The sequence below is a fragment of the Erythranthe guttata genome, chromosome 5 (assembly GCF_056151865.1).
Source record: "Erythranthe guttata isolate IM_541 chromosome 5, IM_541, whole genome shotgun sequence".
NCBI lineage: Eukaryota > Viridiplantae > Streptophyta > Magnoliopsida > Lamiales > Phrymaceae > Erythranthe > Erythranthe guttata.
Window position 1 is genome coordinate 12,067,123 of NC_142537.1, and position 8,180 is coordinate 12,075,302.

Consider the following 8,180-nt stretch of genomic DNA (forward strand, 5'->3'; position numbering starts at 1 on the left):
TCCTCCAGCCGCCAGCCACCGCCGCAAACCACCAGCCACCGCCGCCCCCGCAACCTGTCGGTACCCTCTTTCGTGTAGATGAATCGTGCAATTTTTAAATTCTTTTGTTTAATCATGTGATAATAATTTTGTTTAGATTTCAATTCTTCAAAAAAAAATTGTTTAGATGTGAATTTAAAATTTCTATTTACACTTGTAGTTTTTTCACCATTTTATATTTTAAATTTTAATTATGTGATGAGGATGATTTTGATGAGATACATTATTATTATGGATAATTTTTTGGATTGAAGTGAAGTTTTTCATATGTTGTTTAATGTTTTAAATTTTTATTTGGATGTAATTATGTGTATATAAAATTAAAAAATAAATAGAATGTATAAAAAAGTAAAAAACCCGGGTTGACCCCGGTTGAACCGGTCCAACCATGACCCGAATACCTCGCCGATTTAATGTCCGGTCTGGTTCTGATAACATTGTTTATAACAATTAGAATAGGGGCTCTTTGAGTAATTCCATCATTACTTCTTTTAATGGAGAGATGTCCAAAATATTTCTCTCCATTTGAGAAAAGCCCACACCCATTTCCAATAATTATTTTTCCAGTTTTGTCCCCTCCCGCCACACCATCACTGCGTCACGCGCCGGTCATCAACGATTTTTTTTCTTTTCCGTTTATTTTTTTATTTTTTTTATCAGTTTTATTAATCGACTATGAAGCATAGTCGATTAAGGTAAATCGACTATGAAGCGTAGTCAATTAAGGACATTCTTTAATTTTTTCTTTAATTTATCTTTTAATGTTTTTGTTTTCTAATTTTTTTTTCTATCAGGTATATTAATCGACTATGATGAAACATAGTCGATTAAGAATCTGCTACTGAAAATAACAAATCACAACTGCAATAAAATGCAAAATCAACTATATTTTACAAACACAAAAAATATACAAACATTATAATCGATTTATACAATTGGAATCAATAAACAAAAAATAAAAAAAAAATGGAGTCGATCAACCTTAATCGACTACCAGAGCACAGTCGATTAGCTTAATCGACTATTGAACATCTACATAGTCGATTAAGGTTCCAGCATGCGCGTATTTCTCTACAGGCGCCGTCCTCCGCCTGATCCACCAAAAAACTCTAAATCTGCCTCCCCATCGACACCACACCGCCGCCACACCACACTATTCAACCAATCCCTAACAAGAATAAAATAAATAAAATAAATTATTCGTACAAAAAAAAACACAAATTAGCATTTCAATGTCCGCAAAAAAAAAAAAAAAAAAAAACAGAAACGATTCAAGTCATTTGTCAATCATTGTTGGTCACTCCATAAACAATTCCTGAACACATGACAAAACCAACACTAAAAATAATAAAAAAAAACAAGCAAATACCTTCACCAACATTGCAACAGTGATTTTCTCATGCTTCATCCTCGTAGCCGTCAACCCACTGTGTCCTCGACGACGAGCGTCAGTCATCAACTTCAACGTCGTCGGTGCAAACCACCCCCGCCAACTACAGATCTGTCACCACCCTTCACGCGGCGGCGGGAGGCGACGACAAACACTCTTCCACCACCACCACCGTCAGTTGACGTCGTGCTTTGCCTCCGAATTTCAGTCGAGAAGAGAAGAGAGAAGAGAGAAGATGAAAAGATGAGAAAAGGAGAAGAGAAAACGGCAAATGAAATGGGTTAGGATTTTGAAACACGAAAATAGGATTTAATATTAATAAGGGTGGTTTGGGAATTATTAAAACAATATTTGGGTGGTATATTAGCTAAGGGAGTTTTCTCTAATTATTTTTTGGAGATATATTTCCTTAACTCAGTTCCTAGATGAGGGAGTTCTTGCTAATTATCTTATTAGAATAAACACATAAGGAGATAGCGGAATAATTAATCCTATTTTTTGGATTATGTTAGAGAAATAACTTCATATTTGGCTACTCTGCATTTTGACCAAAGATATTGCCTTTTAGAACCTACCAGGCAAGTTTTTAACATCGGTTTTGGCCATATTAAATTGTTGGAAGATGACAATGCATGCATATTCATAAGATCCTACAATAATTAGCAGAAAAGAAAAGTAGATATTTATACTAAATAATATATTTCATTAATATCTAAAGTTTTTGGTTGAGATGGTCATTCAACATGGTATCAGAGTCAGACCAAATGAAAGGTCATGAGTTCAAATCCTACTGCCACCCATTTCAAATATTTCAAGTTCAAGGCTTCAAATGTAATTCGCCTGTACTTGAGAGGGCATATTGAAGATATTAATATGAAATAATACATTTCAATAATAAGTTAAGTTTTTTGTTGAGATGGTCATTCAACACGTAGTACTTCATAACATCAAATAAATGTTTCACGAATAATTCAAAAGCACTATTACTATTATCCCACTAGTCTTAGCAAATGCCAATTCATTGCACAACATACTAATTTATAATCATTACTTACGACTTTCATTGATCATTTAAAGAATCATTACCCAACAAGGTCATGGAACCAGTTGACTCTGTGTCCCAATTTTGATCATTGAAGTATTCAATATGAGGTAATTGGGAAGGTTGAGGAGGAATTTGCAAATTTTCGATTTCCCCTTGGAGCATTTTTAGAACTTCACTCATTGACGGACGATCACTTGGGCGCATTTGTATGCACCACAATCCAACTATTGTCATCTTTCTTCTCATTTTTCTTGCATCGTCGTCGTCGTCATCATCACCATGGTCATTTTTATCGGCATTTCCAGTTTCGATGTCGTTGCCTTCATTCAAGCGATCATAAATCCAATATGGGAAATATTGACTAGATTTGTTGTCATTATGCCTCGTACCTCTATTTAGCCCTAACATTTCCATCAATAACATTCCAAAGCTATAAACATCGGCCTTGTAAGAAACATGCCCAATACTTCTATTCATCAGTTCAGGAGCTACGTAGCCTATTGTTCCTCTAACAGCAGTGAGAGTCACTGTGGTATTCTCTATTGAATAAAATTTTGCCAAACCAAAATCTGAGATTTTAGGTGTGAAATTTTCATCAAGAAGTATGTTGTGAGGCTTTATGTCGAAATGTAGGATTTGAATATCACATCCTTTGTGCAAATATTCAATTCCACGAGCTACTCCAACTGCAATCTCAAACTTTATGTCCAAGCTAAGCGAATTACTTGTCTCTTTACTAAATAAGTACTTCTCGAGGGAGCCGTTAGGCATGAAGTCATAGACAAGGGCGCGTTTCGATCTTTCTGCACAATATCCGACAAGTTTAACCACATTGACATGATGGATCTTTCCAATTGTCGCAACTTCATTGATGAATTCTTGCCCATTTGCTCTAGTCTTGTTGAGTAGTTTGACGGCTACATCGTGGCCGCTTCGAAGTTTCCCTTTGTAAACCGAACCATAACCCCCTTCGCCTAGTTTCTCACGAAAACCTCTTGTCATTTTTCTTATGTTTGAGTAGGAATATCGAATTGTTGTAACGTTTGTGTTACTTTGCAGGAAGGCTTCAATTGCGCTGAAAATTGATAAATGCCTTCTTCGAAATTTAATGATAAGAAACACAAACAAGGAAGGCACTCCAATTATGATCCTTAGAGCTAGGTAGTTCGGAAGAATATCAGCTGAAAGAAGCAAACTTTTAAAATATTAGGACAGTTCAACTAGTTCAATTTATACTCATCATAGTTAGCACATCCAAGGCAACAATTATTATAAGAGCAAGACTCAAAGTATTACAGAAAATAGTTACATATATATAGTTGGTAGAGAGTAATTAAATATAAAATACTGATGTTTTCTTAAATTATGTAGATATTTTTAAAAAATACTGTATAGTGCAAAATAATTGGAAATTTTAACCCGATACATACAACGCATGTGTACCTAACTAGTACATCATATTACGTTCGTGAATCAATAACCTCATGCAAGGTAAATATGTACCTAAAATGTTCTCTTTTAGATAGTCAACTTTTTAAAAATACATCAAAACATGATGAACTATATACTATGATAACATAACAGCTGAAATTAGATTATGAGCAAAATTTGAATCATCTTTAGATAATATAAAAATAAAGTACATAATGGTCTTTTGGAGATTTTTTTTAGTATTGATGTGATAACATACATCAATGGAAAGTAAAGAAAGTGAAGAAAATGCGTAAAATAAAAATATGGGGAAGGTACATGTTACACCCTTCAACTATGGGATTGTACCAAATATGAAATACCCTAAATGTACCAAAATGGCTATGGGGTTTACGAGATATTCCATCTCTTCTTGTTAGAATCCCTTCAATTCTAATTATACGAGAACTAAATAAAACTTGTGACACAAGTTTGCATATACCGTGAACTAAAGAAGGAAGAGTCCTTGTAGCTTTTAATTCCTTTAATTTATCATTAATTGATTTATAATAGGAATTATTCTTATAAAGAGTTTCCTTGTGTTGAAAATATTATTTCCTACGTGATTAAGAGTATCCTAACCCTAATGGACTATATTTCCTTGTAGGATACTTATCACCTGTAGAAGTATAAATAGAGCAGCACGGCGCCTCATCATATTGCACGTCTTTTTGTTGGAGAGACAAATCATATTTTTCTGCTCTTTTTATTGTTGCGCCTGGAACGTCTTTTTATCGAGAGAAAATATACAGAGAAAAGATTCTTGGCTCTCATTTTTATTATTCCATCGTGATACGTGATTTTCATAGAAAATATATCGGCTTCAAGTCTTTGTGGTGAAGACACTAAGATTCAAGGATTATCACAAGTTTGCTTCTTCTATATAAAAAGAAGATCGGTTCTTCGGGAGAGGGGCTTAAACAGATCTCGGGAGGAGATCAATCCGCCGACTGAGGGATTCAACGTTGAAGAGAGTTCAACCGTGCGGAGCAAACGACGTGCTGCAAATTGAAGATTTAAATTCAGCGTAGTATATAAGAACAGCGTCGACAAAGAGGGAGTCTTTGTATTTTGATTAAGTCCTACTATTGTATTCGTAAAACTAAAAATTAGTAAATTTCATTTGCAAGTCCCCGTGGATGTAGGGTACAATTGTATCTGAACCACATTAAATTTGTGTCTCGTTTATTTCTGTTTTTACAAACTGTTTCACAACCTGTTGCAACACTTCACGCAGCAGTAACAAAAAAAAACTGAATCTGACACAAATAATTTATATCTGCACGAAATAAATTCTTACAATTGGCATCAGAGCCTGTCACTAGATACACTTAGTGAAATTTTGGGATTTAATTTTTTTTATTTTTTGTGCAGATATGAATAATCATCGTGAAGGCGCACTCCAACCACCTCTCTTGGGTGAATTCAACTACTCTGATTGGAAAGTAAGGATGAAGATGTTCATCAAATCTATTGATGAATGGGCCTGGCACGCGATTCTATTTGGTTGGACACCTCCTACCTCAATGAATGAGTCACACAAGATCATTCAAACGCCAAAAGAAAAGTGGAGTGATGAAGAAGTACGAATAGAAGATTAGAATTCCAAGGCAACCAATGCTATCTTGAGTTGTATCGATGACGAACAATTCAAATTGATATCAATGTGCAAATCAGCAAAGGAGGCATGGGATGTTCTACAAGAGACCTACGAAGGAACTACTCTGATAAGCAAGTGCAAAGAGACTGTTGCTGAAACTGTTGCAACAGTTGGACAGACAGTTCAAACAGAACTCAGGTATGATAATTTGCCTTCAATAGACGACAGCGGTTTAACTCCCTTTATTCTTGCAGGTGATGATGGGGATTCAGAAAACAACAGCGATGATGATGTGTCAACCTTGGAAGAATTAAAGGAGTGCAATGAAAGGATGTACGGAAAATTTCTTCGGGTATGCGAGTCGAATAATTCTTAGAAAAACAGAAGCTTGTCCTAATTCAGGAAAACAAAGTACTGACGGTAAGAATTTCTACTCTTGAACAAAATGCTATTTCTGCTAGTAGAGAAACAAAAAGTTTGAAGGCTAAATTTGCTTAAACCCAAGATTCTATTTCAAAATTAAATACAGGTGGGGTAAATTTGAATAAATTTTTTAGAACAAACCAGCCGAACTATGGTCATTAGGTGCAAGGGGTAATAAACTATCTGATGATGCTTTGAAACAGAAAAAAGATCCAAAAACAAAAATGAATTTTGTTAAACAATCTACTGTTTCACAAACTCTTGCGATAGTTGCATCAACATAGTCATCTCAAAGAAAAGTTTTCGTCCCTATCATTTTTGTCATGTTCCTGGTCATATACGACCCAGGTATTTTAAGTACTTGAAAATGGTTAAAAGAATAATGGTCCGCTCACCACTTTCCGCTAAAATTGATCACACTTTTGTGTTGTCTCAAAAACCCAAGATAAAGGTTGATTTAGTGAATAAAACTCAACAAAACATCTGGGTAAAGAAATCTGATCTTAACTTTTTATCTGCCATTACTTCTTTAAAATCATGTGATGATAGTACTAATTGTTCCAATAGTTTTGTTGACAAAATAAGATTGGGGGATAAGAAACTTGGTCGTCTGAATTTTGATAATTTGTGTGCGAAAAATAATTCGATGAATCCAATTTAGTATTCGAGAACTAAGCTTACTGATATTTGTCATCGTTTCATAAGGATCTTGGTTGAAAAGGGGGTTGTCTCAATTGATTATGCTGCAATAGAGAATGAATTAACTGATTCTTTTGCAAAAACCCTTGATGCGCAGAGATTTGATTCCTTGCAAAAATCGCTGGGAATTTATGTTGTCTAATCTGATGCAGTTGCATGAACTGTTGCAACAGTCTATGTGTCCAGACTTACAACTTTTAGTGGTAGGACACTTCATATATTTTTGCATCTCATATAGGACCTGCATTAAGCATACTGCATATGATTAAGACAAATGTGAATTTGATACTTCGTGTAATTCTAAACTTTCTAGGGGTAAAACTTCACCAATTCCCAAAATGATTACTTAAAAAGCTCCAACTTATTTATTTATCTGAATAGTCTTGTCATGGTTGGATGGTTTTTAGGGAAAAACTGCCTCTTTTAATGAGTGAAAGCTGTTCTTGAACTACTGTTACTAATATATATATCTACAACCATTTGGTCAGTGAATAGTTCGAAGCCTTTTTGAGTCGAGTCAGTAAATCACGTGGCCGAAAGCTCGCTACAAGGCTCAATTAGAAAGCCCAGGGGACCACACATTGCACGGCCAATACAAATTATATATATGGCCAGTGAATAGTTCGTAGCCTAGTTGAGTCGAGCCAGTAAACCACTTGACCGAACACTCACTACAAGGCTCAATTAGAAAGCCTAAGGGACTACACATTGCACGACCACCATAATCTCGTTCCTTTTAATTGTTCTGTTTTTCATGGGACAAAGTTACCATTAGACGTGTGTGTACGCTATCTAATAAGAGCATCTTTGTGTTTGACTTGGGATTATTAAGTTTATTGGTTGCATTGGCAGTCGGATTTTTGGGGATTGCGCTTATCGTGAATGTGAAGATAAATCCCATATGTTTTGTTTGTCCATGCAGTATCCTATTCACATATGTCTCTTTACTCATGTTTATTTCTCATGTTTACTTCTTGTCTTGCATTAGGCATGATATATTAAAAAAAAAGAGAGAGAGAGAGAGAGAGAGACGAGATTTTTGTTTATGTGCCGGTTAAATTTAATTTTTTTGTTGCAACCGGATCTATTGGGCCTACTACACACGTTCCCATGTTTCTTACGAAGTTTGGCAAAGTCTGTAGTCTTTGTTATTTAATGTGGATTTGATATCACTATCCTTTGATTTTCGTATTGCAATTATCATGTGGTATTGAGTTTGTGAGTTTGTGATTTTGTGTGCACGTTATGTATGGTGATTCTTCTCACTTACTTACAAGATTCTCTCTTCGTTTGATCTTTTTGTTAAATGTTTGAACAGATTGCTCGACACATTAAGATCATTAGTCCATGTTGATTTATCTATGCTTGGTGATTGCTCATAAAGGGGGAGAAAATAACAGTAAAGCTGGCATGAACACAGGGGGAGTTCAAACAACTGTTGCTACTAGACAGTTGCTGGAATACATGGGGAGTTCTGACAACTGTTGAGACAGTTCATCCGACAGTTGCTGGAA

At 35.2% G+C, this 8,180-nt stretch overlaps 1 pseudogene; it reads right to left on the reverse strand.

Moving 5' to 3' along the window:
• Nucleotides 1-2,489: 2,489 nt before the first annotated feature.
• On the reverse strand, nucleotides 2,490-6,661 carry LOC148770642 (rust resistance kinase Lr10 pseudogene; annotated as a pseudogene).
• Between the last annotated feature and the right edge of the window lie 1,519 nt (nucleotides 6,662-8,180).